This window comes from Hemitrygon akajei, chromosome 5 (assembly GCF_048418815.1).
Source record: "Hemitrygon akajei chromosome 5, sHemAka1.3, whole genome shotgun sequence".
Classification (NCBI taxonomy): domain Eukaryota; kingdom Metazoa; phylum Chordata; class Chondrichthyes; order Myliobatiformes; family Dasyatidae; genus Hemitrygon; species Hemitrygon akajei.
This window is the reverse complement of record NC_133128.1, coordinates 169,482,937-169,502,664: the sequence shown is the minus strand read 5'-3', so window position 1 is coordinate 169,502,664 and position 19,728 is coordinate 169,482,937. Positions and strand designations below refer to the sequence as shown.

At 41.4% G+C, this 19,728-nt stretch overlaps 1 protein-coding gene across 3 annotated transcripts in view; it reads left to right on the top strand.

The window, feature by feature from the left end:
- mtx2 (metaxin 2) overlaps positions 1–19,728 on the top strand; it is a 161,932-nt gene that overhangs the window by 71,872 nt on the left and 70,332 nt on the right. The window lies entirely within an intron of this gene.

Sequence of the window (19,728 nt, the reverse complement as noted above, 5' to 3'; positions counted from 1 at the left end):
GACAGAGGGGTAGTTTTGGGCCCAGATCGGCCGGGGGAGTGGGGGGGGGGGGGTTCAACAGGTGGACGCAGAGCGCCTCTTTCTCTCGCGAGAACTGGTGGGAGGTGCCGTGCACTGCCTTTAATTTCCGAATAAGATTGCAATTTTTTTTATTGTCTCATAAGTTTGCGTGTCAGGTTATCAGTGTCTTAAATTGTGCAACTTGCCGCCTTTAGGGCAAGAGAAATTACCTGCTCGTGTTTTGTTGAAAAGACATTTATCTGTATGCTGTACTCGAAACGTGATAATAGCAGTAGCATTATATGTTTAAAATACCTACCAGTCCGGACAACAGCAATGGAGAAATTGATTCCAGGTCAATGACGTTTGAGCTTGGGGCAGCCACCGCAAGGACCACATTACTGTACAGGGTTTTTCAGCTGCTGGACAGGGACAGGGAAGTTTTAAGAAATGTCATTAAGCATTACTCCATGCCTTGTTTGTGAATATAAGAATGAAAGACATTGCAAAGTTTCTTCTTAGAAATGTTTAGTATTGGTTATTTTGGTCAAAATGCCATTTCAAAGCAGCTGAGATATGTTGAAAATTTCTGTTTTGATAGAAGTTTTATGTGGAATTCAAAGATCTGAAATAAAAACCGAAAATGTTGTGAATAACAGGTCAGACAGCATTTAAGGAAGGGGAAATAGCTATCGTTTCGGGTCAGAGATCTGTTATCAGAGCAGAAAAAAAGAAAGCAAGAGGGAAATTGTCTTGGACATGAAATAGTTATACATATTACCTCTCTTTTCACAGAGTGCTTCTGTCATTTTTTGTTTGTATTATGTGAGAGGAAACAAGTTAGGTTTGTGTTACAGAGAGGGTGAAGGGATAGATAAAGAAAAGGCAATATCTCTGATTGGATGTTACTGGGTCAGTAGAATGATTCACTTTTCTGTTGATTTGATGAGCTTCATCAGTGTCCATTCAAAGGAACATTGTTTAAAGATGGATTAGATAGATAGCTTTATTGCATAACTTTTATAAGAGGTTCAGGAAGCCACTTTGTTTCTTTACAATATTGCTTGTTAACCGTATTAACAAACATTGAATCAGAATCTGCTTACATACTGATATGTTGTGAAATTTGTTTTGTGATAGCACTATGGTGTGAGGCAAAATTTATTAGAAGTTATAAAAATAAATAAATCAAAAGTTGAATGTTGTGGTAGAGTTCATGGATCATTCATAAATCTGATTGTGGAGGGGAAGAAGCTGTTCTGGAATGGTTCTGAATGATTGGAAAATTGCAATTGTTACTCCAGTCTTGAGAAGGGAGGGAGGCAGAAGATAGGAAATAGTAGGTCAGTTAGTCTGACTTAAGTGGTTGGAAAGATGTTGGGGTCCATTATTAAAGGGATGAGATTTTGGGGTACTTGGAGACATATGACAAAATAAGCTGAAGTCAGCATGGTTTCCTTGAGGGAGAATTGGTCTGACAAATCTATTGGAATTCTCTGAGGAAATAACAGGCAGGATAGACAAAGGTGAGTCAGTGGATGTTTATTTGGATTTTCAGAAGGCCTTTAACAAGGTGCCACACATAAATCTGTTTAACAAGATGAGAGCCCATGGTATAATAGGAAAGATGCTGGCATGGATTGAAGATTAACTCAGGAGGCAAAGAGTAAATGAAGCGGGTTTTTTCTGGTTGGCTCACGGTGACTAGTAATGTGCTGCAGGGGTCGGTGTCAGGACTGCTTTTCATGTTATATATCAGTGATTTGGATGAAGGAGTTGATAGTTTTGTGGATGATACAAAGATAGGTGGAAGGGCAGGTAGTGTTCAGGAAGCAGAGTGTCTGCAGAAGGACTTGGACAGATTGGAAAAATGTGCAACGAAGTGGCAGATGTAAAACAGTGTATGGACGTGTATGGTCTTACACTTTGGTAGAAGGAATAGTGGCATGGACTATTTTCAAAATGAGGAGAAAATTCAAAAATCAGAGGTGCAAGGAGACTCAGTAGTCCTCGTGCAGGATTCCCTGAAGGTTAACACAGGTTGAATTGGTGGAAGGGAAGGAAAATGCAATGCTAGCATTCATTTCGAGAGGACTAGAATACAATGAAAGGAGGCTGAGGCTTTACAAGGCATTGGGCCACTTATCTAAGGGAAGATAAAGGGGTATGAAGAGTTTTTGATGGCTGTGAGCCTGCATTTGCTGGAGTTTAGAAGAAAGAGGGGGAATTTCATTGTGCTGAGTGACTTAATTCTGCTCCTATGTCTTATGGAAATGGTGAGTGTGGGTCTTCAGGCTCATGAACCACCTTCACTATAGTAGTAACATGAAGAAGGCATGATCCAAATGGAGCAAACACGAGGAAATCTGCAGATGCTGGAAATTCAAACAACAACACACACAAAATGCTGGTGGAACACAGCAGGCCAGGCAGCATCTATAGGGAGAAGTGCTGTTGACGTTTCGGGCCGAGACCCTTCGTCAGATCGTGGTCTCGCCCCGAAACGTCAACAGCGCTTCTCCCTATAGATGCTGCCTGGCCTGCTGTGTTCCACCAGCATTTTGTGTGTGTTGATGATCCAAATGGAGGAGGGTCTTTATGGATGTCGCCTTATTGAAATCCTCTGTTGTGTGGAGGGTTCTGCCTCTGTACTCTCTTGCAATCCCGTACATTGGAGGCTCCATACCAGGCTGTGATGCAACCAGTCAGAATGATCTTCACAGTACATCTGTAAGTATTTCCATGAGTCTTTGGTGACATTCCAAATCTCTGCAAGCTCCAAAATAGGGTCAAGACTATAGTTTTTGACTATTGACTTTCATAAATCAGGATGTTGGGGTGTTATGTTGAAATTGTATCGGATGGTGAAACTGCCAAATTTGGAGTCTGGTGTGCATTCTGATCACCTACCTACAGGAAAGATATCAGTAACCTTAAAAGAGTACAGAGAACGTTTATATAGTTGTATATGAATTTGAAGACTTGAGTTAAGGGATAGGTTGAATCAGTTGCAGGAGAATGCTAGAAGATCTTGTATATTGTACTAAATGATGAAGGTATAGATAGGGTGAATGTATGAATGCTTTTGTCCCTCTGGTTAGGTGAAAGCAGAAATAGAGGCCAAAGGTTTAGGGTGAAAGATGAAATATTTAAGGGGAGTCTGAAGAAGTGGTGTGATTGTGGAATGAGCTGCCAGCGGAAGTGGTAGATGTGGTTTCAATTGCAACGTTTAAGAGAAGTCAGATGGAACATGAATGAGAGTGGTGGGGGGGGGGGGGTCTATGTTCCGTGTGCAGATCGATGGGACTTGGCAGAAAACAAGGCTGGCACAGACTTGATGGGCTGAAGAGCCTACTTCTGTGCTGTAATACTCTGACTGTAATGTAGCAGAGCCATTGGTGTGCCTTCTTTACAATTGTATCAATGTACAAAGTTCAAAGCAAATTTATTATCATAGTACCCATATGTCACCTGAGATTCATTTTCTTGGAGCACACTCAATAAATCCATAATTAAATATCATTATAGAATAAATAATATACTGCATCAAGTGGGCAAAGACAACAAACTGGAAATACAAAAAGAAATGGATAAATAAGCAAAAATTACCACAAACATGAGATGAAGAGTCTTTGAAAGTGAGTCCATTGGTTGTGGGAACATTTCAGTGATGAGCAAGTGTAGTTACCCCCTTTGGTTCAAGAGCCTGATGGTTGAGGGATGATAACTGTTTCTGAACCTGGTACTATGAGTCCTAAGGCTCAAAGTTCAAAGAAAAACTTATTAACAGAGTACATACATGTGACCACAAACAACCCTGAGATTCTTTTTCTGTGGGCATACTTAATCTATAGGACAGTAACTATAAACAAACTGTGCAAATGCAGATAAAAAATAAATAGCAATAAATAACAAGCGTGAAATAACAAGATAAGAGTCCTTAAATGTGTGTAGTTATCCCCTTTTGTTCCTGTATCATCTTCCTGATGGCAACAGTGAGAAGAAAGCTGTTGGTAGATGTCCCTGCTGATGGATGCTGCTTCCTGCGACAATGCATTAATGGTGGAGAGGGCTTTATCTGTGATGGACCTCATCCGCTACTTTTTGTAGGATTTTCTGTTCCAGGGCATTGGTGTTTCCATACCAGAATGTGTTGCAGAGGGTCATTATACTCTCTATCACACATCTATAGAAATTTATCAAAGTTCTAGATGTCATGCCAAATCTTTGCAGACTCTTAAAGGAGTAGAGGCACTGCCATGCTATCTTCATAATTGCACTCGTGCTGTGCCCAGGACAGGTCCTGTGAAATGATAACACCGAGGACTTTAAGTATGTTAACCATCTTTACTCCTGTTTCCCCTGACGAGGACTGGCTTGTGAACCTCCAGTTTTCACCTCTTGAAAAACAACAATCAGCTCCTTGGTCTTGCTGACGTGGAAAGAGGTTATTGTTGTGGCACCACTCAGCCAGATTTTCCATCTCCCACCTATACGCTGATTCGTCACTTCATTTGATTTGGCCAATGAGAGTGGTGTCGTCAGCAAGTTTGAAAATGGCATTGGATCTGTACTTAGGCATAAGTGTAAAGTGAGTAGAGCAGGAGCACAGCCTTGTGGTGCACCTGTGCTGATGGAGATTGTAGAGGAGATGTTGTTGCCAATCTGAACTGATTGGGCTCGGCAAATGAGCAAATCGAGGATCCATTTGCACAAGGAGGTATTGAGGTCAAGGTCTTGAAGCTTATTGATTAGTTTTGAGGGGATGATAGTATTAAGTGCTGAGCTGTAGTCAATAAAGAACATCTAGATTTACACATCTTTCAAAGTCAAAGTCCTGTCCCGAGCCTTTGTGGCTCATCAGGGTGGTGCTTATGCTGGTTTCTGTGGCATGAAGCGATTGAGAGTACGAGACTCCCCCCTGGATAGGACGCCAGTCTATCGCGAGGTTGACCCCCAGCATTTTGCCGGTACCCATTTTTCAGCTGGGTAGACTGGAGCAGTGTGTGCTTAAGTGCCTTGTTCAAGGACACACACGCTGCCTCGGCTGGGCTCACACTCATGACCTTCAGGTCGCTAGTTGAACACCCTAACCATTTGGCCACGCGCCACACATTTGCACATCTTTGCTGTCCAGATATTCCCAGGGTTGAATGAAGAGATAACATGATGGTATCTGCTGAGGACCTGTTGCGCTGATAGGTGAATTGGAGCTGATCCAAGTCACTTCTCAGACGAGTTAATATGTTTCATCACCAACCTCTTAAAACACTTCATTTTTGTGGACTACGGTCATTGAGGCAGATTACCATGTTCTTCTTGGGCACCAGTATAGTGAAGCCTGCTCGATGCAGGTGCTTACCTCAGACAGCTGAAGTGAGAGGTTAAAGATCTCAGTGACCAAGTTGATCAGCACAGGTCTTTAGTACTCGCCCAGGTACCCCGTCTGGGCCAGATGCTTTTCATGGGTTCACCCTCCTGAAGGCTGCATGCATGTTGGCCTCAGAAACTGATATCGCAGGATCTTTGGGGGCTGTGGGAGTTTATGATGGTTCTTCCATTTATCCTGACAGTCAAAGTGAGCATTGAGGGTGTCTGGAAGTGAAGCCCTGTTGTCGCCTATGTCGATTGATTTTACTTTATAAGAGGTGATCATATTCAAGTTCTGCCACCACTGTTGAGCATCCTTTGTTGACTCAAGTTTAGTCTGGATTTCGTACTTCGCCCATGAGATGGCTTTCTGGAGATCATACGTGGACCTTTTGTAACTTTCTTGATCATCAGACTTACTCAAATGCCTCTGATCTGGCTCTCAGCAGATTGTGGATCTCGTGTTTCATCTGGCTGCGGAAGACTCTGAATTACTTTGTGGGAACACGCTTGTCTCCAACTGCTTTTCATAAAGTTTGTGTAAGGCACAGGATAAATCTTCTGTGATGTTAATGCCCAGGGGCTTGAAGCACCTTGCCTTTTCCACCACTGACTCTACTATGAGAAAGGCATGTGTTCTGGTTTTAGTCATAACTAAACAAATTAATAGAAATGATCCTTGTCATGTTGTAGGTTTATGATTTTACTGTTTATAAATAAAGATTATTTTCCACCAATATGTGATGCACATATGACTATCCTACAGATCAGTTATGCATTAATAATTCAGATATTAATCACTAAATTCACAAGTTTCATTCCCAAGATTGTTTTGTTTATATCAATTATACATTTTCTTTATGCAAACCATGTAAATAATCAGTATCTGCAATTGCTATTACATAAATGTACCTTTTTTTTGCTCTGTATAGTTGATAGCACTTTTGACTACTGCTTTCTTTATGTGGAGGAAGTTTACATTGCAGACATTGCATACTGTTCTTTTGGATTAAACTGAAGATGTAGAATTATCGAACAAAAACAATGTACTGGGTTTGCTGAAAATCTGAACTAAGTATCGTAGTGGAAATGCTCAGCATGTCATGCAGACTGCAGAGAGTTATTAACATTGTTATATTTCATCATGGAATCATAAAAAGGTTATAAAGGAGGAGGCTATTTGGCCCATCATATCTGCATTAGCTTTCTCTAGGTCAGGGATTCCCAAAACCCTTACTTAATGGAATTGGTCCATGGCATAAAAAAGTTATGGACCTCTGCTGTGGCACAACTCTCTAATTCCATTCACTGGCTCTTTCTCTAGCTCTGCACTTTTATCCTATCATATGTTTATCCAATATCATCTTGAAAACCATAGTTGAACTTGCTTCCACATCGGCAGGCAGTACATTCCAAACTCCAACCACGTAGTGTAGATAAGTTCATTTCTTGTGTCACTCCTAACTCTCTTCCCCTATAGTTTGATCTTTCATCTTTGATGCTCCACCAGCCTCGTGCAATCCACTCTGTCCAGAACCCTCATCGTTTTGCACACTGTCACCTCCCCTTGGAAGCCTTCCTCGGTTATACTTCCCAACTCTTCCTCCGCTACATTGACGACTGCATTAACACTGCTTCATACAGCTCATCAGTTTTATCATCTTTGGATTTGATGTCCACCCTGCCCTTAAATTCACTTCGTCCATCTCTGACATCTCCCTCCCCTTTCGTGATCTCTCTGTCTCCAAACTGTCAACTGACATCTTCTATAAACATACTGATTCCCACAGTTATCTTGACTATACTTCTTCCCACTCTATTTTCCGTAAAAATGCTATTCCCTTTACTCACTTTGCCTCCACAACAGCTGTTCCCAGGATGCGACTTTCCATTCCAGGACATCAGAGATGTCCTCCTTTAAAAACAAATGGAGTTTTCTGCCCTCTAATAATGATGCTGCCCTCACCCTCATCTCCTTCATTTCCCTTACATCCATGCTCACCCCATCTTCCTGCCTCCACAGTAGTGATAGAGCCCCTCTTGTCCTAACCTATCACCCCACCAGCTTCCGCAACTTCTGCCATCTCCAAAGATATCCCACCACTAAACATAGATTTATCCCACTCCTCCCCAACCCCGCTTCCCACAGTGATCACTCCCTCCAAGATTTCTTTATCCACTCGCCCTCCCCACTGATCTCCCTCCAGGCACTTATCCCTGCAGGCAGCCTAAGTACTACACCTGCCCATAACTTTCCTCCCTCATTTCCATTCAGGGCCCCAAACTGTACTTGCAGATGAGGCAATACTTCACCTGTGAATCTGCTCGGGTCATCTGTTGTGTCCAGTGCTCCCGATACGGCCACTTTTACATTGGGGAGACCTGTCGTGAATAGGGGGACTGCTTCGCTGAGCACCTGCACACCAAGTGGGACTTCCTGCTGACCAAGGATTTTACTTTGTGCCTGGATGAGGCCACCCTCAGAGTGGAGGCGCAACACCTTGTATTTCGTCTGGGTACCTTCCAACCTAATGACATGAATATTGATTTCTCCTTCCAGTAAACAAATTCCACCCCCTCTTCTTTTTCCCACTCTGACCTTTTACTTCTCCTCACGCCTATTATTTCTCCCTGGGTTCCCTCTTCCCTTTCTCCAATGGTCCATTCTCCTCTCCTATCACATTCTTTCTTCTCCAGCTCTTGACCTTTCCCACCCACCTGACTTCACCTATCATCTTCCAGCTAATCTGTTTCCCCTCTCCCGTTACTTTTTTATTCTGTCCTGAAGAAGGGCCTCGGCCTGAAACGTCAGCCATCTGTTAATTTCCATAGATACTGCCTAACCTGCTGAGCTTCTCCAGCATTTTGTGTGTGTTGCTTTGGATTTCCAGCATCTGCAGACTTTCTCATGTTTACATCTCCCCTTAGCTTTCTCTTCTCTAAAGAAGCAATATCAGCTTTTCCAGTCTATCTGTAACTGTTGTCCCTTATCCCAGGAACTATTGCTCTAAATCTTTCTTGGACTCAATGTAATGTCTTCACATCCTTTCCTCAATGTGGCAGCCAGAATTGAACATAATACCTTTGGTAGAAGCTGTATTTGTATTTTAGAAAGGTACAGCATAATATACTTTGTACTCAATGCCTCTGTTGATAAAGCTCAAAACTATATAATAACCTCTTTAGCAAACTATCTTGCCACGCTCAAGAACTTGTACATTGATGATCTACCGTCATTCTGGTTCTGTGTCCCTTTAAAATCAATTTCCTCTGTTTTTTATGACCTCTCATTCTTTCTACAAAAAGCATAATTTTACTTCTCCATATTGCACCACCTACTGTACATTTGCTCCTTTCCCCAGCCCATATTTACCTTGCTATATTCACAGTTCACATGGTGAACCCACACCCCTACTATTTAGTTTAAAGCTCTATCCACAGCCGTAGCTGTGTGATTTACTTGGGCCCTGGTCCCAGCATGGTTCAGGTGGAGCCCTTCCTATCAAAACAGCTTCCTCCTCTAATCCTGGTGCCCATGTTGCACAATTCAAACCTACTTCTACACCAATCTTTGAGCCATACATTTAGCTATTTGTTCTTATAAACACTTTGCAAATTTGCACTTGGCTCTGGTAACAATCCAGAGGTTATTACTTTTTTGGATCTCTGTTTTAATTTAGTTCCTACTTGCTTAAATTCCCTCAGCAAAATATGATCTGAATCAGCAGAGTCTATTTCCTTGTTTTTCCTATGTCGTTGGTATCCATACGGACCACAACCACTGTATCTTTCCCCTTCTGTCCAAATTTTGCTGCAGGACAGATGAGATATCCTGAGCCCTGGCATCAGGCAGACAACACAGCCTTCCGGACTATTGATCCATGTGACAGAGAATTGTGTCTATTCCTCTGACTATACTATTCCCAATTACAACTGCGTTTCTCTTTTCTCCCCCTCTTGAATGGCTCCCTGAGCTATGGTTGCCCATCCTTCCTACAGACCCCACTTTCTTTCTGTCAGGGAGCAACAATCTCAGACCCGGTCGCAGTCACATCCTCTTGTCCCTGGCCACAAACTGATTTTGAAGTAGTTTATCTAATGAGTGTGACTGCCTCTTAAAACATAAGTGTCCAGGCATCTCTCCCTTTCCATTGAGGCATCATATGTTTGAAGCTCAGATTTTAGGTCATCAATTTTGAGCCTGATTTCCTTGAGCAATCAGCATTTGCTGTAGATGTGGTCACCAGGAATCTCAATGGGGTCCATCAACTCCCACATCATGTAGCTAAATTATCTGATCCTGCATCCTTATTTAATTTGTTGTAATTTGGTATCTTTTTCAGTTAACTGTGTGATAGAAAAGAAATCCTAACCTGCTACTCACCTGTGCCACATTGCCAAAGCCTCTCGAATTAAAGACTCAAATCTTGGTCTCCTCTGTTGGCCCACTCACACATGGACTCATCCAAAATGTCCTCTGGGACCTCGGCCTCCACCTTTTCACTCCAGAACCTTAGTTGGACACTCTAACTCTGCCCATTCCAGAAAAGGGCACTCCCATAATGGCTGCTGTTCTTAAATTTCTTGGACCAATTTAAACTCACACACAACAAGACTCGCTCTTTACAATGATTCCTGCCCTTGCACAGATCTTGCTTTTGTTACTTAAAGGGACTGCAATGGCCATTTTCTCCAATATGTTATCACTTCTGCTGTGGCTGTTCTGCTGTTGGTTTAAAAGAAATTGTGATGGAGAAATCTGCAATATTGTTATTCTAAGTCATCATTTTATGTGCATGACCATGTGTGATTATTATTTGACTTGTCTGTGGAACAGCTGTCCTAATTTGGCTCTCTTACATGTTTGCAAAGGTGATCAGGCTGACAGCAACTTTACCTTGTTCAAGTTCATTAACTAGGGCAATGCTACAAAATATGTCCCATTATATTTCTTCTCTGTATAAAAGGAAAAGTACTGGTTCAACTGGTTGATTTGCTAAGCCACTTCAGATGGCATTTAAGAGTCAATCACATGGGGTTAATCTGGAATTGCATTTGGATCAGACGGAGTAGGGAGGGCGGAGTTAAGAAATGCATGATGTAGGATATTAGCAAATAATATTTTATAGTAGTCTGTTAGCTTTTCATAATTGCCATCACGAACATTAATGTTTTTCATTCAAATTATTAGCTGAAATCAAAATTCATAGTTGCCATGGTGGAATTTGAACTCGTGGATAAAAATGATATTGTTTGGTAAATATACTAACATTTAATTAAAAAAAATGCCACAACAAATTTCTGGTTGACAATTAGTGTCATTTATCCAAACGCAAAGACCTTGTGTAAAGATGTGACTGATCACATCAACACAAGTTGTCTGTGTTTTATAGAAAATGGGAGTAGTTATAAGCTATTTGGCCCTTTGATCCTTACTGATGATCCGCGCTGGTGCACCTCAGGGGTGTGTGCTTAGCCTACTGCTCTAATCTCTATATATCCATGACTGTGTTGCCAGGCATAGCTTAAATACCATCTATAAATTTGCTGATGATACAACCATTGTCGGTAGAATCTCAGGTGGTGACGAGAGGGCATACAGGAGTGAGATATGCTAACTAGTGGAGTGATAACGTAGCACTCGATGGCAGTAAGATGGAAGGGTTGATTGTGGACTTCCAGAAGAGTAAAACGAAGGAACACATACCAATCCTCATAGAGGGATCAGAAATGGAGAGAATGAGCAGTCTCAAGTTCCTGGGTGTTAAGATCTCAGAGGATCTAACCTGGTCTCAACATATTGATGTAGTTATAAAGAAGGCAAGACAGCGGCTATACTTTATTAGGAGTTTGAAGAGATTTGGCATGTCAACAAATACAGTCAAAAATTTCTAAAGTTGTACCATGGAGAGCATTCTGACAGGCTGCATCACTGTCTGGTATGGAGGGGCTACTGCACAGAACTGAAAGAAGCTGCATAAGGTTGTAAATCTAGTCAGTTCCATCTTGGGCACTAGCCTACAAAGTATCCAGGACATCTTTAGGGAACAGTGTCTCAGAAAGGCAGCGTCCATTATTAAGGACCTCCAGCACCCAGGGCATGCTCTTTTCTCACTGTTACCATCAGGTAGGACGTACGGAAGCCTGAAGGCACACACTCAGCAATTCAGGAACAGCTTCTTCCCCTCTGCCATCCAATTCCTAAATGGACGTTGAAGCTTTGGACACTATCTCACTTTTTTTTAATATACAGTATTTCTGTTTTTGCATTTTTAAAAAATCTATTCAATGTAGGTAATTGATTTACTTGTTTATTTATTATTATGTTTTGTTTTATTATTTTTTCTCTGCTAGATTATGTATTTCATTGAACTGCTGCTGCGAAGTTAACAAATTTCATGTCATATGCAGGTGATAATAAATCTGATTCTGAAGTGTTAGGTGGGGAATTTATGTGGACCCTTCTGAGAGGACCTGCAGAATGTGGAGGAAGTGACAAGTGATGTAAAAGTCATTCACAATACAGTGAGTGACAGTCATCTTCCTGGGACCAGTATGGTGTAAGCTAAGCAATAATTGTCAGAAAGGCAGCGGTGGAACAGTAGGGATTGCTGCAAACTCAGATTTTGTTGGCACTTGTCAACTGTAAATCGATAGTTCCAGCAGGGATTACTAAATAGAGATGAAAGGCAGTTTGTTTTTATTGTCCAGGAATTCCTTGGAGCTGTTCTAGCGCTACACATTAATAAGGTTTCCTTGCTATTGTAATATTCCAACAGTAGAAGGGAAGCTGTTTTAAGAAAATTCCCACCTTTTGTTTTCCTTCATGTACAATCTCAAGGGTGCTAAAGTAATTTTACTTCTTGTTGGGCATGTGTGCAAAACAATGTAATGATCCAATTTCTTCTATATTGAAAGATGATTTTGCCAAAGGTAAATAGGGTATCAGAAAATAATGAAATAGAAAAGGATTTAAGACTAGTAAAAGCAATGTTTGATCCCTTATGACAGCACCCCTGAAATAGCAAAATATATCAACTCAGAAATTAGATGAATAAGTAGTAAAGGTACAGTTGTTTTAAAAGCAACTTTAATGTTCATTTAGTTTAGAATAAGCAGGCAACCTGATATATATAAAAAAAATCTCTATCTAAACATTTTCTTGTGCTTAGTTTTCTGTGGCATTGGATGGTAGACCCTGCCCATTCTCTGCTTTTGCTTCTCGAAGGATACCCATGATTGCATTTTTCGTAACAATGGTCCTGTGAGCAGCCTTGTTGCTGTGTCTGCAGAAACCTTTAGAGACAGTCGAAAAATATCTGAGAGACAGAATTCTGCAGGTGCTGAAATCTGGATCAACACATAAAGTGCTGGAGGAACTTTGCGGGTCAGGTTCTATCTATGGAGGGAAGAGGATGGTTGATGTTTCTTCTAGATGAGAAAGATGAAGTTTGTCTCCGTCTCGAGACTGTCTATTCAGTGGTATGCACTGTAAGTACACTGACTTTTACGATTACTTTGACCACACCTTCTCTCACCCTGTCACTTGCATGGATAACATTTCTTTTTTTCAGTTCATTCATCTCTGCTGCATCCATTCCACTACAGGACATCCAAGCTGTTCTCCTTTTTCAGAAAATGGGGTCTTTCCCTATTGTTGTTTTGCATACTTGTCTACTTGTCTTCACCCTATCATTACCCAATCCTTTCACCATGCACTCCCTCCCCCCCCCCCCCCCCCCCCCTTGGCATAACAGGGATACGGTTGCCCTGGTCTTTACCTGGCATCCCACCAACCTATGAATTCAACATATTCTATGCAACTTCAGGATAATACTACAGGACCCTATTGCCAGTCATATCTTTTCCTCTGCCTCCACTTTCTGCAGGGATCACTCTCTTCATGTCTGCTCATCCCTACTCACCAATCTCCCTTCCTAAGCACTCTGCCCTGTAAATGTACAAAAGATACAGCTGTCCCTGCATCTCCAACAGTAGAGGGGAAGCTGTTTTGAAATCAGAATCAGGTGTAATATCTCTGGCATATGTCATGAAATTTGTACTGCAGCAGAGGTATTGCAATATATAATGAAAACTATAAATTGCAATAACAAGTTATATATTTTAAAAAAAGAAAAGTTAAATTAGTGCAAAAAGAGAAGAAAACATACTGAGGTTGCCTTCATGGGTTCATTCTCCATTCATAAATCTGATGAGAGAGGGGAGGAAGCTGTGGGCATTTTCATGTGTCCTCATTATGTTGCTCAGCTCCTCCAGTGCCTGCCTGAGGTGGAATGAGCACCCTTATTAGGATCACGTTCAGAAAATTCCATTTGCAGATAAAATCGACGACATTTGACTGCTAGGTGAGCAGGAATGAGAGACAGAACGGCCAAGTTTGTGCACCACGATGAGTTAATCGTAAAGCATATTTCTATTCCTCTGCCTTTAAAAGACTCTGCTGTCTCATCTTTGACTAGAATCGTGAAGCCGTCGACCTGCAGCTTTGCATCTGAAATGGCGGGAGATAGACATGTTTCTGTGAAACAAAGTACACAGCAGTCCCTAATGTCCCTCTGTTGTAGCACTCTTGCTCTGAGGTTTAATTTCCAGACACTACATCTGCCACCATGAAATCCTTGCAAAACTGGTGTAAGCATCAGTATTTGGATGGACGGAATAGACTTACTAAAGAAATTAGTGCTACGTGCATATTTCTCTGAATAACCAAATCCTCCTTGAGAATAAAGTGCATTTATTTTCCTTTATCTTTTATGAATGTGCATCAGTTTATAATTTCATGTTCACGTTTCTTATGTTATACATGAGATGCAGTAACAATACTATATAGAAATGTTATTTTTCAATTGTCTTTTAAAAAGATTGGTATTAATAATTTTTGAACAGGTTCACTACCTCGGCCCAAGACCAAATAGTTTTGATTCTTGTGTTTTACAGGAATTAGTTATGACTAATATAAATATCCACTTTCTAATCTTGCGGCCCTACCCACTTAAGGGAAAGGCTTCGGGAGTAAACCCTGAGGACAAATCTGGAACTGGAGCCCCTAAGGCTGTCTGATGTTGCTTTCAGCCTCGCTCTGGCAACTCCTGCGATGTCACTGGTGCCAAGCTGTATTGGCCCTTGCCCTTCCCTTGGACAACATCGGTGGCGTGGAGAGGGGAGACTTGCAGCTTGGGCAACTGCTGGTCTTCCAGACAACTTTGCCCAGGCCTGCACCTTGGAGAGGACAGACTTTCCAGGTGCAGATCCATGGTCTCGCGAGACTAACAGATGCCAAAGAATCTTCCAAAGGTCAGGACTCATTCCTCCAGTGGTGCTAGAAAGTTTGTGAACCCAGATCTTCACGCAAGTCCTAAAACTAGATAAAGAGAATCCAGTGAAGTAAATAGCACAAAAACATTATACTTGTTCATTTATTTATTGAGAAAAATGATCCAGTATTACATGTATTTGTTGGGAAAAGTATGTGAACCTCTAGGCTAATGCCTTCTACAAAAGTTATTTGCAGTCTGGTGTTCCAGTCACTGAGTTGAGATTGGAAGTGTAGGTTGTAGAGGTGCCCTGCTCTTTTTTTAAAAAAAAGACACACAGTCAGGTTACTGACAGAGCCTGCTCTCCCTAAGAAAGAACTATTTATGTGCACCATGCCTCGACCAAAACAACTATCAGAGGACCTTAGAAGAAGAACTGTAACAGTGCATGAAGCTGGAAAAAGCTAGAAAAGCATTTCTAAAGACCTGAGTGTTCATCAGTCAACAGTAAGAGAAATTGTTTACAAATGGAGGAAACTCAGTACTGTTGCTGTTCTCCCCAGGAGTGGGCATCCTGCAAAGATCACACCAAGAGCACAATGTGCGGCGCTGAAGGAGGTGCAAAAGGGTAATACCAAAAGACTTGCAGAAATCTCCAGAACTTGCTAAAGTTTCGGTTTATGTGTCCATTGTAAGAAAAACACAGAAAAAGAATGATATTCGTGGAAGAACACCATGGAGGAAACCACTGCTCTTCAAAAATAAAGCATTGAGCATTTTGGCAGAAATGCACATTTCTATGTTTGATGGGAAAAGGGCACTGCACATCAACACCAAAACCTCATTCCAACTATAAAGCACAATGGAAAGATCATCCAGGGTTGAGGTTGCTTTGCTGCTTCAGGGTCTGGACAGCTTGCAATCATTGCAGGAACAATGAATTCAAAATTTTGTCAAAGCATTTTACAGGAGTAGCAGTCTGTCACCTGAAGCTTAATAAAAGTTGGATATGCAACAAGATATTGATCTGAAAGACAAGAGTAAATCAACAACAGAATGATTTAAAAAGAAGAAAATTCGTATTTTGGAGTGGCCGAGTCAAAGTCCTGAACTTAGTCTTATAGAAATGTTGTGGAAGGACCTGAAGCAAGGAGTTCATGCAAGGAAGCAGTTTTGTAAGGAGGAATGGTCGAAAATTCCTCCAAGCTGATGTGCAGGACGGATTAATAGTAACTAGAAACATTTGGTTGAATCTATTGCTGTACAAGGGGGACACACTAGTTAATGAGAGCAAAGGTTCACACACTTTTTCCAACAAATACATGCAATATTGGATCACAAACAAGAGAAAATCTGCAGTTACTGGAAATCAAGCAACACACACAAAATACTGGAGGATCTCAGAAGGCCAGGCAGCATCTAGGGGAAAATGTACAGTTGGTTTTGGACTGAGACCTTTCGCAGGACTCAACAGTCGACGTTTCGGCCCAAAACCTCAACTATACTTTTTTCCGTAGATGATGCCTGGCCTGCTGAGATCCTCCAGCATTTTGTTTGTGTTATGTACCATATTGGATCATTTTTCTCATTAAGTAAATGAAGAAGTATAATGTTTTTTGTGTTATTTAATTGGGTTTCTTTATTTTGTTTTAGGACTTGCATGAAGTTCTGATCACATTTTAGGTCATATTTATGCAGAAGTAGAGAAAATTCTAGAGTTCACAAACTCTTTCTAGTACCACTGTATATACAGGAACATTTTATATGTTACTCTGCTATTGAAGAGTGAGAGAGTAGAACAATTAATGAAAAATGGGACAGCTCAGCAATTGTTGGGAAATTATTGAATATCACATTAGGATAAATCGACAGAATGCCCTGAAAACTTTCAACTGATCAGTGAAACTTGCCTTGAGTTTAAAAAGGGTAGGTCATGCCTAACAGACCTGATTCAGTTTTTGAATTGGTGACACAAATTTTAAAGAGGGGAATGTCTTTGCATGTTTTAATATGGACATCCAGAAGACATTTGTTAAAGCAAATGCTGGCTAAAATTTAAAGATCAGGATGGCAAAGCATTGACCTGGTCCAGAGGTTGTTTCCTGTTCTCAGCTAATGGATTATAAACTGGTCCTGTATAAAGTGTGTTAACTTTTTATTATTTTGATAATCAGTACAGTAACAGGTTCTTCCAGCCCAATGAGCCCACACTGCCCAATTACACCCATGTGTCTTTATAATGTGGGATAAAGCTGGGGCACCCAGAGGAAAGTCATATAGTCATAGAGAGAAAGTACAAACTCCTTACAGACAGTGGCAAAATTGAACTCGGATCACTGGCACTGTGATGGTGTTGGGCTAACTGCTATGCTAAAGTGCTGTCTCCTATCATAATAGAATCATAAAACCAAAATCGTAGAATGATGCACATAGGGAAGCCCCTTGGTCCATAATATTTGTGTCAAAACTTTGTAGAGCAATGTGGATGATTCCATTCCTCTTGGACACTCTACAACTATTTTCTCTCTAGTGCATATTCAGTAAAATTTTTGAAGGTGGCTGAAAGCTATCACAAATGCTTAGGGCCTCAGCTTTTCATTAGTTTGTAAATAGCTTTTCACACTTCACAAATGGCACCAGTTGATGGTGTCAACTTGCTCATTGCAGCGTTTCTATCTAACATGAAGTTATAGAATTCATTTCCTCCGTAAGCATTGTACTGATGGCCTTTTATATGCTTGAAGTTAGCAGTTGTTGCAGCAGGACATTTGGCTTGTTGAAGTGTTTTGAAGGAGCTATAATTCTCACCATACCTTTTTTCTTTTCCTTTGTGTACTTTAGAGGACTGGACTAATTTTAAGGTGTTTTCAAACTCTGTTTAAAAGGAATAAATTGCATTGTGACTGCAATTGTGCATTGTGTCTTATATTTTAAGCAACTCTTTTTTACCTAGTAAGTGCAGTATTTAATGAATCTGTGATTGACAGTTGGCAAGACTGTGTAACTTTACACAATGATTGTAAGGCTGTAATGATTTGCATAAAATATGTTGTTAGTAAGGAATAATAGTGAACTGTATTTTCCCCTATTCCAGACATTTTTATTTTATAATTTTTGTGTGAAAGTGGCAGTTCTTGCTTGTTTGCACACAATTTATTGGCTTTGGCTGCTCTTTGACATCACAGTTAGGTGCTGTACATGTCTGAGTCAACACATTGAATGGCCATCACTAGGGAAATTGGCCACTTCATTCTTGTCCATTGTTAATATCTGTACACCGTATGTCCAGTTCATTAGGTGTGGGTAAACTAAAGTGAATTTGTCTTTACTCCCATTACCAACTGAGGGTGCTAGAAGAATTGTAACACATCCTGTACTACACTTATTTAGCTTAATAAATATTTTTGCCATTCATATGAATAGAAAACAAATCAGCTTGAATCTGTTTGAGTGAGGTGCCAAAACAACCTCTTGTTAAATATCAGCAAAACCAAAGAGCTAGTAATTGACTACAGGGGAAGAAGCTGGAGGTCCATGAGCCAGTTCTCATTAGGGGAATGGAGGTGGAGATGGTCACTAGCTTTAAATTCCTTGGCATCATCATGTTAAAGGATCTGTCCTGGCACCAGCACATATGTGTCATCAAAAAGAAGGCACAAAAGAGCCTCTACTTTCTTAGAAGTTTGCATGGATTCAGCATGTCACCAACACTTTAACAAAGCTTCGATAGATGCACAGCGGAGAGTATCCTAACTTGTTACATCTGGCATGGTGTGGAAACACCAATGCCCAGGAATGGAGAAGGCGACAGAAAGTGGTGGAAACAGTCCGGTTTATCAAAGACAAATTCCTTCCCACCATTGAGTACACTTACATGGAGCGCAGCCACAAGAAAGCAGCATTTATCATTAAAGAAACCACCATCTGGGCCATGTCCACTTCTCGCTACTACCAACGGGTAGAAGGTACAGAAGCCTTAAGTCCCAGACAGACATACTTTATTGATCCCGAGGGAAATTGGGTTTCGTTAGAGCCGCACCAACCAAGAATAGTGTAGAAATATAGCAATATAAAACCATAAATAATTAAATAATAATGTTAATCATGCCAAGTGGAAATAAGTCCAGGACCAGCCTATGGCTCAGGGTGTCTGACACTCCGAGGGAGGAGTTGTAAAGTTTGATGGCCACGGGCAGGAATGACTTCCTATGCCACTTAGTGTTACATCTCGGTGGAATGACTCTCTGGCTGAATGTACTCCTGTGCTTAACCAGTACATTATGGAGTGGATGGGAGTCATTGTCCAAGATGGCATGCAACTTGGACAGCATCCTCTTTTCAGACACCACCGTCAGAGAGTACAGTTCCACCCCCACAACACCATTGGCCTTATGAATGAGTTTGTTGATTCTGTTGGTGTCTGCTACCCCCTTAGCCTGCTGCCCCAGCACACAACAGCAAACATAATAGCACTGGCCACCACAGCCTAGTAGAACATCCTCAGCATCGTCTGGCAGATGTTAAAGGACCTCAGTCTCCTCAGGAAATAGAGACAGCTCTGACCCTTCTTGTAGACAGCCTCAGTGTTCTTTGACCAGTCCAGTTTATTGTCCATTCGTATCCCCAGGTATTTGTAATCCTCCACCATGTCCACACTGACCCCTTGAATGGAAACAGGGGTCACTGGTGCCTTAGCTCTCCTCAGGTCCACCACCAGCTCCTTAGTCTTTTTCACATTTAGCTGCAGATGATTCTGCTCGCACGATGTGACATAGTTTCCCACCGTAACCCTGTACTCAGCCTCATCTCTCTTGCTGATGCATCCAACTATGGCAGAGTCATCAGAAAACTTCTGAAGATGACAAGACTCTGTGCAGTAGTTGAAGTCTGAGGTGTAGATGGTGAAGAGAAAGGGAGACAGGACAGTCCCCTGTGGAGCCCCAGTGCTGCTGACCACTCTTGTCTGACACACAGTGTTGCAAGCGCATGTACTGTGGTCTGCCAGTCAGGTAATCAATAATCCATGACACCAGGGAAGCATCCACCTGCATCACTGTCAGCTTCTCACCCAGCAGAGCAGGGC